This window comes from Nicotiana tabacum, chromosome 14 (genome assembly GCF_000715075.1).
Source record: "Nicotiana tabacum cultivar K326 chromosome 14, ASM71507v2, whole genome shotgun sequence".
NCBI lineage: Eukaryota > Viridiplantae > Streptophyta > Magnoliopsida > Solanales > Solanaceae > Nicotiana > Nicotiana tabacum.
In genome coordinates, this window is record NC_134093.1 from 67949778 (window position 1) to 67965175 (window position 15398).

Sequence of the window (15398 nt, forward strand, 5' to 3'; positions counted from 1 at the left end):
TCTATCCACTCTTACGGTAAAAAGGAACAAGAGAATCGGAAGTTAGACACAAGTTTCAGCAAGTAAAAGAAGCAAGGTGAAGAAGGGTACGAGGTACCCAGTTAATGAAGATTATCATTATTTACCATTAAGGAAGAGAGATATAAGTATCTTGAGTTACCTTCAACAGTAACAGAGGTATGTACAATTGGTCACACCTATCTTATTTATGCCCTCGCCTTTGGATTTATTCAAAGAACAGTTGCCTAAATGGCAAGGAGAATATTAAAGTATTCGCAAGAGCTATAGGTTATGAGAATACTAAGTGCATCAGTCAACATTCGAGGATCAATATTCCGAAGGGGGAATGATGCTACACCCCATGTTTTCGTGCGTGAAAGTACGCCATAAATAAATTGATGGAAGCTCGGAAAATGAGATGTTACATCCCGCATTTTCGTACGTTAAAGTTTCATCGTAAGTTAATCGACGTAAGCTCGGGAATGAGATTATTTTGAGATTATAAGTATTATGCTATTTCAAGCAAGTGATAAGTAAATTCGTGAAGGTGAGAGGGTAAGCAAATCGATGAAAATGAATTTCATCGAAATTTGGTATTTTGAGATAAAATACGGTCTGGGTTATAAATACCCGGTATTTATAGACTAGTGTCATACAAGGTACCACATGACCATGATAGTAAGGTGCATGAAGTTTGTTAAAAGTGAGTAGTATTCTAAGTAATTTAGGATAATTCTTAATTATGTGGGTAATTGGTTAATTATTGGATTAGTGGGGGATTAACAAAGTTAATTAAGTTATTGGATAATCTTAAAGCCAAAAAGGTGGCAGCAAAATGTAGTCAATCAAATGACTCTTAAATTATGTTGCTAGGTGTCATAATTTGGACATTATTTGGCCAAGACATCCCTATCAAGTAGGGACCACAAAATCCAACAATTTTAAGAAATTTACCTTATTAAGGTATGATTCTAAGTATGGTTCTAAGTATGGCAAGAGACAGATTAAGCTTCAATTCGGATTCGCAACTCTAAGAGATTTGCAACGAAGCTATTCGGTGTAATCACAACGAGATTTGCAATTCTAAGAGAGCACGGTACAATCTTTATAAAAAATATCATAAGATTTTTCTCTACTTCGATCTGCTGTTACGTGTTGTCATAATTGACGTGTGTTTGAGGGATTGTCGAGAGAATCATCTCAGGTATGTTAAGGCTAAGCCCTTGCTTCATTTTGGCATGATCTCGTAATTACATGTGTTTGATAATGAGGCATAAAGAGAAGTTCATACTCCCAAATTTATATACATTATCCTAGTCTCATAAATTACAGTATTCTCCTTATCGGGACTTCATATTTAATTGAGTATTATCTTCTTCTAGTCAAGGGAGCAGAAAGCCTATATATACAGTATTACAGTATTTTCATTACCATCAAGCTATAATCGATGGGCAGCCCCCTATTGGGCAACCTCTAATCAGATGGTAAGTTATATACCGAGCCTATTGTGGCCGAGCGCCTATGAGCGAGCCCAGTTGGCCGAGATACAGAGCCTAGTATGGCCTAGCGCCTATGAGCGAGCCTACTAAGGCAGAGCAGTTATATATACCGAGCCTTATAAGGCCGGACAACTATTTCACTTACTATATTGAGAGAGTTGAGCCAGTATCAGCAGGTGAGCATATCTTCAGATTATCTTTGACTCCCAGTTACTTTCAGTTATTATATTATCAGTTCAGTTTCAGCTTACAGTTATTTTGTTGCCTTACATACTCAGTACATTATTTTTACTGATGTCCCTTTTGCCGGGGGACGTTGCGTTTCATGCCCGCAGGCCTCGATAGACAGGTCGAGAGTCCTCTAAGTAGGCGATCAGCTCAGTGGAAGATGTTGGTGTACTCCATTTGCTCCGGAGTTGCTTGTTTGGTGTGTATAATTTAGATGTGTATTGTTTGGTATGGCGGGGCTCGGTCCCTACTTTTATGACAATTATGTATTCTTAGAGGCTTGCAGACAGGTTTCATGTACGTAAAAGATTGTATGGCCTTGTCGGCCTATGTTCAGTGTACGAGTGGTTATTTTGGTCTTATAGGCCCATATGTCTTATGTATAAGTTGGTATTACATGTTGTATTCTACCTATCTTACGGCAGTCTCTCCGGCTCAATTATCTATGATAGTATGATACGAAAAATATATTATGTTGGTACTTGGTTGAGTAAGGTACTGGGTGCCCGTCGCGGCCCATCGGTTTGGGTCGTGACAGAACATTTGTTTAAGAGGAGGAGGATGTAATGACCCGACCAGTCGTTTTGAGTATTATAGCCCTATTCCCCCATTTATTTCTTATTCCGTGCTCATTTATTATTATGTTACTTGCCGGGGTGGTTGGTTTGCTTCCGGGGATATTTCGAAATGAGTTGGGCACTTAGTCCTAAAGTTGAAAGTCTAAGTTGGAAGAGTTGATCGGATCTTGACTTATGTGTAAATGGCTCTGAAATGGAATTTTGATGGTTCCGATAGCTCTGTATGGTTATTTTTGACTTAGAAGTGTATCTGGATATTGATTTGGAGGCCCGTATTTGATTTTGGCTTGAATTGGCGAAAGTTGGAAAAGTTGAGGTTTGGAGTGTTGAGAAGTTTGACAGAGAGTTGACTTTGTTGTTACCGGACGTGGATTATGGTTTCGAAAGTTGGAATAGGCCCGTTGTGTCATTTATGACTTGTGTGAAAAATTTGAGGTTAATCAGAGTTGGTTTGGTATGTTTCGGCATTAGTTTTGGAAGTTAGAAATTCATAAGTTCACTAGGTTTGAATCGATGCGCGCTTCGTGGTTTAGTTTTTATTGATGTGATTTGAATCTTCGAGCGAGTTCGTATGATATTTTAGGTCTTGTTGGTATGTTTGGTTGAGGTTCCGGGGGCCTCGGGTGTGATTCGGATCATGTTCGGCTCATTTTGAACTTTGAGCAACTGCTGATTTTTCTGTTGCTGGTTTCCTCTTTTGCGATCGCGGAGAAGGAGACGTGATCGCAGAGAGTGTTGTAGGCAGCTGGGGAATTTGTGCTATGCATTCACGAGAAGGGGTCTTCGATCGTGAAACTTGGGAGTCAGTGAATCGCAAACGCGTGAGTTCGGTCGCGTCCGCGAAGAACAAAGGAGGAGGCTAGGAGTTCACGCGATTTGTTCTTCGCGATCGCGTGAAGAGGTCCGCGATCCTGTAGGTCAAGAGTCTGTGAATCGCGTTTGCGACTGTTTGTTCACGTTCGCGCAGAGTACTTTGAGGGCAGCTTGATTTTGTTCTTCGCGATCGCGAGGGACTTTCCGCAATCGCGAAGAGGAACATCTGAGCAAAATATATCATTTCAAAAATGAGGGTTAGAGTATTATTTCATATTTGGACTTTGGGAGCTCGGATTGAGCCGATTCTTGGAGGAATTTTCAAGGAATTGATTTGAGTAAGTGATTCTAACTCGGATTTGGTTAATATACATGAATCTATCATTGTTTTTATCATTTAATTAGTGTTTTGTGTTGGAAAATTTGAGGAAAATTGTAGAAACTTCATAGGTTTTAATTTGAAGATTTGAAGGTCGAGTAATGATCGGAATTGAGTAATTTTGGTATGATTGTACTCATGGTTGAATGGGTGTTCGGATTTTGTTGATTTTGTCGGATTCCGAGATGTGGGTCAGGGTTGACTTTTTTTGTTGACTTTTGTTAAAAAACTTAGTTTTATCATATGGAATTGATTCCTATAGCTTGTGTTGATTGTGTCGAGTTGTTTGTGACTAGATTCAAGTCGTTCGGAGGCCGATTTGGGAGGCAAGGGCTTGTTGGAGTAGAAATTTGCATGGTTTGAGGTAAGTAACACTTCTAAACTTGGATCTGAGGGTATGAATCCCCGAATTACGTGTTATTTGGTTTGTGTTCAGGTGACGCACATGCTAGGTGACGGGCGTGTGGGCGTGCACCGTAGAAATTGTGACTCGATCATTTCTGTGGAACTGTGTGGTCATCTAATCTTGTTATTATCCATGCATTCTCCATGTGTTAAAGAAATTAAGCTCTGATTCATGTTAGAAATCATGTTTAGGCTATATGCTGGTACTGTTGGGGCCCATAGAGGTCGTTTGTTGTTGAATTATTTGCTAATTTGGAATCATGTACTCAATCACATCTATCCTTGCATATCATATCTCAGTCTCCGTTGCCATTATTGTTACATTATATTATATTTTTTGGGCTGATTGTTATGAGATTTTGTGAGCCCGAGAGACTGGAGAGATTGATGACTAAGTTAGGCCGAGTGCCTGATTGTGAGTGATATTTATGGGATCGGGCTACAAGCTGCAGTAGGCTTTATTGATTCATGCCATGATTGGCTTATTTTAGCGCTTGGGCAAGATCCGCCCCTACGGATTCTAACATACCATCAGTGAGCACAGGTACCTACTGAGCGAGAATGCCGAGTGACTGGGAGGACTGAGTGACTGTGCGTGTTGAGTGAATTAATACTCCGAGAGTATGCATATGACTTTTTCACTATGTTGCATTACAATTGGTATGAATAATTGATATGTAGATATAGTGATGTATCATTCCTCACATCAGTCACACTTGGCATATTTAATCCGTGTTGAACTTAGATTGTTAAACTAGAAAGCATGTCTACATTTCTGTACCGTTAAAAATATGTATTTGGAATGTACCTGTTGAGCTCGTCACTGCTTTCAGCCCAAGGTTAGTCTTATTACTTATTGCGTACATTGGGTCGGTTATACTCATACTATACTCTGCACTTCGTGTGCAGATCCAGGTACTTCTGGGCACGACGGTTACTAGCTTTTGGAGCTTTATTTGTTGGAGACTATTGAGGTAGCTGCCTTGGCGTCCGCAGACCTCGACTCTCCTTCTTTTCAATTTATTTGTACTGTTTTGTCTTTATAGACAGTATTTTTAGCAATCAGACTATGTTGTCATTTAGATGCTCATGTACTAAGTGACATCCGAATTTTGGAGAATTTTGTATTGAGTCGCAATGTTTTCTTATCAGTTAATTATGAGATCTTTACTATTTAAGCTTATTTAAATATGTTTAAATTACAGATGCGTGGTTATTTGTGAGTTGTCGGCTTGCCTAGTATTGCGATAGGCCCCATCATGACATGTGTGATTTTGGGTCGTGACAGTATACAACAACAACATACCCACGGTATATACCATCATCAATTTAAATCATAACAATTTTACTTAAATTAGATATTTAATAATATCTCAAAAAGTTAGTTAAATTAAGAATAATTGTAAGGGGTAATATCGACTTTTAACAAATGATCGAATGGTAACATGACACGTGGAACCGAAGATAGGCAAAGGGAAAGTCAGGGAATAACCAATTCCGAATACAACTAATGCAACCGATATCGGATTTATCCCGAGGGGAGCATAACCAACGAGAGAAGATCAAGAGTTTGTCATCGAATAGCATTCAATGAGAGAATATTTCGGAGCCAGGCTTGCCTTCTCCTCCAATTTCAATTGCTAATCTCAATTTTAATCTTATTTCTTTATCATTTTTTGGACTAAATTAGTTTGCTTCCCTATAAATTACGTAACAAATTTAATTGTATCGTTTTGCGGGTAAACAGTTTGGCGCCCACCGTGCAGCTTAGACAGTTGCGTAATTGCTTTGATCATTACGTTTATTGCTAACTTGTTTTGATTCTTTCCTTAGTGAAAACTATATGGCAGTTAATAATGTCAACATCACACACAACGTTAAGGGACACGAAGAATTGTCCTAAAATGATGACTCAATTAGTGAGACTCGCAACGAAGGGGATGAGACGACCCCGGTTCGAGATGGCCAATATCCTCGGCATGTGCGGGAACCGACTCCCGATGATACAAAGGAGGAACATATCATGGAAACAGTTAAAATCCTAAGAGAACAACATAAAGCAATCATGAAACACCTCTCAAGGTAGGATTGGGTGATTAAGGAGTTAAAACATGCGTTGTTTGGTGCCTTCAATAACACAAACGGAAGGGGCCCAGTTCCTCCCAGTGTTCCTGCAAACCAAACGGCTCAGAGGATCGATAACAACACCCCAAGGGGTGAAGTCAATTTCGACAAAGCCAGATGGACTGGTAGCGGATATGGGAAAAACAATGGGAATGATCCCTTCAAAACTGAGCCCATGAGGTTTATGAGGGAAATGAACGAACAAATGGATCAAAATGCAAAGAAGTTTCACGCTCAGATGGATCAAATTCCGGATGCACCACCAGTACTGAAAGGCCCAGATTCGAAAAAATCCACACAATTGCCATTTAAACCGAGCGCAATACCAGAGTGAATTCCAAAGAGGTTTAAGACATCGGACATACCAAAATACGATGAGACTTTGGACCCGCATGAGCACATCAAAACCTACACTACGGCTGTGAAAGGGAACGATTTGGCTTAGCATGAGATCGAGTCGGTCTTATTGAAGAAGTTTGGTGAACCCCGCACAATGGGGGCTCTGACATGGTATTTTCTCTTACCTGAGCATTCAATTGACACTTTTGAAATGCTTGCAGATTCGTTCATTAAGGCCCATGCCGAGGCAAGGAAGGTTTATGCCAGAAAGGCGGACATATTCAGGATTGCGTAGGGCGAGTCCAATGCTACAAGAATTTGTGATCCGGTTCCAGAAAGAAAGGATGTTGCTACCAGCTGTACTAGATTAATGGGCAGCGGAGGCATTCACAAAGGGTTTAAATCCGCAGGGCTCCGACGCCTCCCGAAAGTTGAAGGAAAGCTTGCTCGATTTTCAAGCAACCACATGTGCGGATGTCCATAACCGTTATGAGTAAAAAATAAGGATAGAAGATGATTAGCTTGGGTTCCCGGTATCAACAAAGGGACGTGATCGAGACAAGAACCAGGACAAATTTAAAAAGCGACTTTAATGTGGATCAACGGTCCTCCAAAGGTCGTTTTCTACCGTATGAAAGAGCCAAAGGTCATAGCAGCAAAGGGTTTCTGTCATCTGATAAGTTTACTCCCGATTGGAGAACCGATCATGGCCGGAGCAATAGATCATTACAGGAGAAGGAGGTTCTGGGGGTCGAGACTCCGCATACCCCAGGTTATTAGATTACAACTTTAACATCATCTTAGTGGAGTTGGTGTCGGCGATGTGGAATATCAAAGAAGCATGGTTCTCGAAGCCAATCTGGTCAGATCCTAGCCATAGGGATCCCAGTTTATGGTGTGAATACCATGGGACTCACGGCCATAGAACTTAGGACTGCCGACATCTTCCGGAGGAGGTGGCGACATTATTGAAGAATGGCCATCTCAGGGAAGTTTTAAGTGGTCGAGCCAAGAACAACTACGATCGGAGCCGGGACAATGTAGAGCCTTCAAAGGTAGTAGAAGGTTCCCCTCAACTGACTATCAATATGAGTTTTGGAGTAAATAAAGTCAACGATGTAACCTTTTCAGCATCAAAGAAAATAAAGATATCGGTGGCTCACAACAAAAGACTTCGAGAAGTCTCAGAAGATGACATCACTTTCGCAGAGGAAGACGCTGATGGACATCTTCATCCACACAATGACGCTTTGGTAATCTCTCTTAATGTTTTAGATTTTAAAATTAAATGTGTTTTGGTGGACCCAGGAAGTTCGGCTAATATCATCCAATGGATAGTATTGGAGCAAGAATAATTAACTAGGAACATCGTTCCGACGACAAAACTCTTAGTCGGCTTCAACTTGGCGAGCGCAACAACCCGAGGAGTGATTTTGCTGCCCACACACGCCGAAAGAGTAACAAATATCACTCTATTCTAAGTGGTAGATGGCGATATGGGTTATAATGTAATCCTCGAAAGGCCGTGGATAAACAAGATGAAGGCTGTGCCCTTAACATATCACCAGTTGTTGAAATTCCCAATGTCGGAAGGAGTTAAGAAAATAAGGGAGACCAACTAGCGGCAAGGGAGATGAATGCGGTAACTATTTCCAGCAACAAGGAAAAAGAGACCAACAAATAACAATTACATGAACCGATGCCTTCTCCCTTTTTGAATGAAGACGATAAGAGCGAGGAGTCATCGGAATCCTATCAGGTTCCATTATATTTTTTGGTACCGGAGGAGACGTATGCGAGCAATTCGACCGCAAAGGAACTGGAGCAAGTGGCCTTATTCGAAGAATTTTTGGAGAGGAAGTTTCACCTGGGAACAAGACTAAATCACGAGCTCAGGTCAGAATTTATATATTTTATTAAAGCTAACGTTAACTATTTTGCGTGGTCGCACTCGAATATGACAGTTATCCCATTGGAGGTAGTCATTCACAGGCTGAGTCTGGACTCAAATTTCTCATCGGTAAGGCAAAAGAAATAACCGATAGCAGAGATCCGGAACAAGTTTGTTAAAGAAGAGGTAACCAGATTACTCAACATTGGTTCAATTAGGGAGGTATAATATCCAGAATGGTTAGTCAACGTAGTTGTAGTGCCAAAAAAGATTAACAAGTTTAGAATGTGCGTAGACTATAAGGATTTAAATAAGGTATTCCCTAAAGATTCATTCCCATTGCCAAACATTGATCAAATGATAGATGCTACGGCCGAGCACGAGTTAATGAGTTTCCTTGATGCTTACTATGGGTACAATATAATCAAGATGAACGTGGAGGATCAGGAAAAAACTTCTTTCATAACGAACTTTGGCACGTATTGCTATAACGTGATGCCATTTGGGCTTAAGAACGCCAACGCCACTTACCAGAGGCTCATTAACAAAATGTTTGAAAATCATATATGAAAATAATGGAGGTGTACATTGATGACATGTTAGTTAAGTCTTTGAATGCAGGAGATCATTTGAAACACCTCCAAGAGACTTTTGACATCCTCAAGAAGCATAACATGAAACTCAACCCAGGGTTCTTGGTCTAACAAAGAGGTATCGAGGTAAATCCCGATAAAATCAAAGCTATCAAGGACATTCCGGACCAACTAACAAGTGTGAAGGAAGTGCAGAGGCTGATCGACAGATTGGCAGCTCTAAGCAGATTCATCTCGAGATCCTCTGAGAAGTGCCATCACTTCTTTTCACTTTTGAAAAAGAAGAATAATTTCAAATGGACTCTAGAATGCCAACAGGCCTTGAAAGACCTCAAAAGGTACTTATCAAGCTCCTCATTACTGTCAAAATCGGGGGAAGGCGAGCAGTTGTTAATATAACTTGCGGTCTCGAAAGTAACGATAAGTACCGTTTTAGCACAAGAGGAAGAAGGTATGCAATTTCCCGTTTATTATGTTAGTAAAATACTGTCGGGAACAGAGACTCGTTATCCACACCTCGAAAAGCTGGCCTTAGTTCTCATAGTCGCCTCTCTAAAGCTTAGGCCTTATTTTCAATGTCACCCGATAGCCGTTGTGACAACCTTTCCCTTAAGGACCATCCTTCAAAAGCCTGAGTTATCAGGCCGTTTGGCTAAATGGGTAGTCGAAATTAGTGAGTTCGACATTGAGTACAAACCCAGTACTGAAATCAAGTCACAAGTTTTGGCTGACATTGTGGCCGATTTTAGTCCCGGATTAATGCCCTTGGCTGCTAAGGAAGCAGTGCTGGTGTCAGAAATGACATCGGGAGTTTTGATCTTGTTTACTGATGGAGCTTTCAATGTAAAAGGGTCCGATCATGAGATAGTTCCAGTCACACCCTTGGGAGAAACCAAAGGGAGGCCATTAAAACTGTTTCGTTAACTAACAATGAAGTCGAGTATGAGGCTTTGGTTGCAAGACTTGAAATAGCCCGAGTACTCGGCTCCGAGGTCATCGAGATAAAGTGCGATTCCCAACTAGTAGTAAACCAAGTATACATGATTTTTTACACAAAGGAAGAGCGTATGCAAAAATATTTGAACAAGGTTCAGATATTGGTTGCACAATTCAGAGAATGGTCAATCATACACATTCAAAGGGAAGAAAATGTGGAAGCAGATGCATTTGCTAATTTGGGGTCATCCACGGAGATGAAAAGATCAGACTCTAGGAATGTCGTTCAGCTTCTGCACTCAGTATTGGATGTGGATGGTTTCTGCAAAGTCAATTCAACCAACTTAGTCTGGTACTGGAGAAATGCGTTCGTTGAATACATTCGGCATGGTAAATTACCCGAAAAACTGAATGCGTCCTGGGGCACTACGAACCAAAGCAGCCCGTTACTGCCTCGTAGATGGGCCGTTATATAGAAGATCATACCAAGGACCACTGGCCCGGTGTATGGGGGCCTCGGAGCGGGCTAAGTAATGAGGGAAGTCCACGAAAGATTTTGCGGTAATCACTCTGGTGCAGGTTTGTTTGATATTTGCTTCAGATCTTTAGGTGTCTCGTCAGGTTTGTTTGTCTTTCCACAAAAGTCATGTCATTGGGTGCATGACCCATTGACATTAAGGTGTCTTTCCTAATTATGTGTCGATACCAAGGACCGACTCATCTAAGGTTTATGCAATATGACCTATGTTTGCTAGAGTAGAGTGTTTCCTACTTTGAATTGGACTAAAGATTGCGAGAAGTTATGTCAGTTGAGCTGACAAATCCATTCTTTGAAACTAAAGAATTTTGAAAAGATGGTTCGGAGGGGTGTAAAAGACAACCCTCATATACCATTGTGTGTGATAGTGTACGCTAAGACTTGATAGAAAAAAAATGTGATGACAGTATATATAAAGCTGTAACAGATAGGGGTGTAACAATATCGAGCATGATAATAAGCAAGCAAAAGAATCATGTAAGGAAGGTATGCACGTAATTGTAAGTTAAATACAGTTAAAGCAGTGTACAAACAAATCTAAGCTCCAAGTCTAGTCTATGTCTGCAAAAGGTGAGAACCTAAGTGCGAATTCCTAGCGGAGACGCCATGTTGTTGCACCCTGTTTGGCACTAGTCAAAATAAGATTCAACTTGTGATTTGTCTGTTGTTGATGAAAGAGAGTCGCCGCCTAATATTTAAAGGTATACTAGGGTACCTATTTAATTACTAAATCCATGTTCTTTATTATTTGCTATCCGGTGAGATTTTGGGTAAGGGTTCTTGTTCTTCTAAGGGGAAGGTGTTAGGTACCCCTTAAAATCTACCCGAGGTAGCTCCAAAGGACTTAGACTAGGTTAAAGGGTTAGTTGTTTGTATTATGCTTAAACTAGGATATTATGTATCTATTTACAAAGACTTAATACTTGAGAAGTGTGTGCTTTTAAAAGACATAGGTTTAGAAATGCTTTTGGATATAATATTACATTATACATATGATTTTAAGGTATTGAACATAGTGTTTGTATTTATAAAAATATGAGATGAGATTAATTTTAAACATTTTAAATGATTATAGCTATTTGTGTAGCTACAATGAAAATATTATGAAGGAATAGGTTAAGATATACCTTAGTTTTCAGATTCATTTCTTTGAAGAGAATTGCTAGACGTCCCTTTGAACCGGGCGACGGTATTTCTTCAATTTTATGGAGAAATGCAGTTTAAAAGACTAGTTTAGATTCCACTTCAGGTTTCTTTGAAAATAGAGGATTATCGCCTTTGCTAAAGCTATTTTGTTCCCAAAAGACTTCATAAAACCATTAGTAAAGAAGACTAACATTTCTTTTAAATCTATATCTTTAGGGCTTGCCAATATTGTTTATATGATTCAAAGAGGTAAAGTAAAGCATTCAATCTAATATGAAAATTTTTGTATACATGGGGAGGTAAAGACAACAAAATGCAGCAAAGGCAGTGAAGCAGTAAAGCTATATAGCAGTAAAGCAGTAAAGCAGTAAAGGGAGGGAATGGACTCTGGTTTTGTGCTTCAAAGAGGCAGGCCCAACAGATAGTAGAAAACGGATAGCAGCTGACTTCAAACTTCCCAGAATGCGTAGGGGCGGGATTTGGGCCTGAGTTCTTTAGGAACTCGGCAGACCCAAATATAATACATGTTCAAAAAAGAAAGAAGATCATTAGATATGCTACTCCATACATATAATCATACATGAAATGAATTGGTAAGTGTCTAAGCAAATTGTAGCAATCAATGATAATTTAAACTATAGGGATTGCATTTATGCGGGGGGGGGGGGGAGGGGTCACATATGGCAAAGAGATTTACATTGAAACCTTTCGTTGTCATTAAATACTAAACCTGAAAGGAGTAATATAGGTCAATAGATTAGAGGCTAAGGGTAGAGTTCCGTTCATGGCTAAAGCTCTCTTTGGACCCCTAACACTTTAAAGTTCCAAGGGTCTCAAGGCCCAAGGCAGTGCTTGTGCCAAGGAGAGTAGCTCGACCAAGGACTAAACTCTACTCCCAAATACCCCAAACAACTTACATTTATTCTTCCCAATAGGTTTAAGTGCAATTGAGGCACTTCAATGTAAATCTCAATATCACAGTGACACCATACCACAGAAGTGCGTGTAGACTTTCATAACAGTTAATACAAAATACTTATAGGATAAGAAGACAACCAATCCTCCTGATGTAATCACAATCTAACAAAGTACATGATTTAATGTAGATGATATGCTAGGCATACTTAAAGGAATCAGCTTCACACATAGAGACAAAGGCATCATCAGGTCATTGTTAGGAACTCAAACACTTAGATCCTGCATTTCAAGAATGAAGTAAGTGCATGACTTAAACATATGAAGTTCGGGACATGGACACATTCTTTTAATAGCTTAAGTCTTAACTTCGAGCATATATACAAGTTAACAGTTCCAACAGAAACATCTAAATACTATTAACAGAGATGTAGGTTGACCAAATCAACTGTGTTCTTTAAAAAGTGTTAATAGAGGTACCATTAACAATTATCATTATAACTCCTAAATAGTTCTAACAGAATTGTAGATTAACAACTACAGTTAGAACTTCTAAAAGATATTAACGAGGTCACATACTCATATCTTCAATCAGAACATCCAAGAATGTTAACAAGATTGCAGATTAACATGCTTCAATTAAAATTTCTAAAGCACATCAATAGACATACAAACTAAGGACCATAATTATGATTTCTAATGATATTAACAGGGTTACAGATACAAAACATCAAATTAAACCTCCAACAGAATCTTAAGCTAACAGTCTTGCTTTCCCTAAGGTTCAAAACATGATTATCCCTTTCTAAGAGTCTTCAACTTTATATTAATCCATGTGGAAAGCAAAGCATGATGTAAAACTCAAATAATGGCAAAGGAGGGTTCATTCAAAGTTCATACACTAGGTCTAGTTCATTCATATAAGCTTAATGAAGTTCTAAGGACAATATATACATATACCCATGTGGAAATCAAACAGGAAGTATTGGAGAATCAAATAAGTGCAGGATCACATGTACATGAGACATATACCATAGCATTATACTATTTCAAAAGTGTTATCATTATTATCTAACCGTGTTACTGCATGGATCTCAGAAAAGGATAAGGATGTTATCACATTTGGGAAATCTGTCAAGCAGGTCAAGTATAGGATTTCAGGCATAATGGAACTTTGTTTTAGCATCTTAGCTTGACAAATAGAATACCAGAACTTACACAAACCCTCATAACTTAGGTCAAGCATGTGATGAACTTCAAAATGCACACAAAGATGGTACAAGAATGCAGTATGCTCAAATCATGTTTATACAATGTGATCAGACAACCATGAGCTCATAAGAGAATCAATGACCTCTAGAGAGTTCACAAGATTAACAAAAGCATGCTAAAGGAGAGGATAAGATCAGATATCATTAACTAAAATCTTCAAACCAAAATGACAGCCTCACCTTATCACTAAAACAGATTCATATTTGTTTAAGTCTTGTTTATCAGGTGAGCTAATACAAATGCATGTAACACTTAAGGAAAAATTGATAGTACTTAACAGAACATCAAGGAAATCCAACAGAAACCAAACATCAAGATAGTTTTAGTGTTATTAAGCTATTTTTAAGACTTAACAACAGAGATGGGTCATCACATGTTCATGAGAATCATTATAGAACTCTAATTTCAATAACCAAAGAATATTCATGATCTCAGAACCTATTTAGCAACCATATGTCATTAGTGAGCACATAGATCTATTAACCATGAATACATTATTAACGACATCATTTAGTAACAAAATAATTCACACTTAGTAATTTAAACGAACAAAGAAGGATAGGGTTGAGGTTTTACTGACTTCCTCAAGGGAAGCAAGCCAAACGATTTCTCAAGTTAGCCGTTTAGGAAACCAAAAGCTCAGTTTTCAACCAGTGACAAACTCAGACCCAAAAGAAAGAGAGAAACAAAGGTTGAGTAAAACTCAAAATTTCAAACGAAAAAAAAACCTAAGCAATACTCTATTGTATCTTAATTTCTTTAGAATGTTAGGTGTAGTTGGTGTCTTCTTAGTGAGAGCATTTAAGATTGCTATTTATAGTGGCCGTTGAGCCTTAGGGTTTCAGATTCAAACCATGATTGTGGAGGATGACGGAGGAGTGGTGATGCAAGAAAAATCGGGGAAAATCTAAGGAGATAGAGGGAAAAATGATGAAGATAGTTTACCTAAGTGGATATTTGACCGTTGAAAGCAAGGACCATCGGGTAAAGCGCCAATGTCCAGAGGTCATTGCATTTGACCTCTGGACCTCGAATAATCATGATGAGGCCCTAAAGTATGCTCATGCATGCTCTGATTTAACAGAGTACAAAGAAATCTGGAGACTCGAAGTTTCACCTTCTAGTCTTGGATTTGGGGATTTCAAATTTTATCGGCGAAAGAGGAAAGGATTGAGCGAGAATCACGTATGCAGGAGACAGTAAGGATGAATCTCTGAGCGATTTGAGACCTTGCATGGATTTGTGAGAGTAGAGAGGAAAGGGAAATGAGGGGCGGCAGGGTTAAGAGATGAATGATTAGGGTTTTGAGTAGGATTGGGTCATCTCTAAGGTTAAAAGGTGTAGGAGTGATCTGGGCCGTTGGATCATTTGATCAACGACCCTGATAATTCAGGATTTAACAATTTAAAATAACAGAATATATGGGACGGCCGATCTTCGGGTTTGGATGGTTGAGATTGAGTTCGAATATATGTTTTAAAATTAAAGGAAAATAGGAGATGGACGTGGGCCATTGATTAAACGAACAGACGGCTCAGATTAAATGTGTTTTTTGTGTGAGTGGGTAAGACGGGTAACGTGGCACACACGAAATGGCCTAGAGAGGAGGTCACGGATAGCTAAAGTGGCAAATAAGGGTAGACCTGGACTGGGTTATTAGCGGATTACGCTTGTTTTTGGGCCCCTTTTGATTTAGAAAATAGCCAATTTGTGTTTAGAAGTGCAATTGCAATTATAGCCCT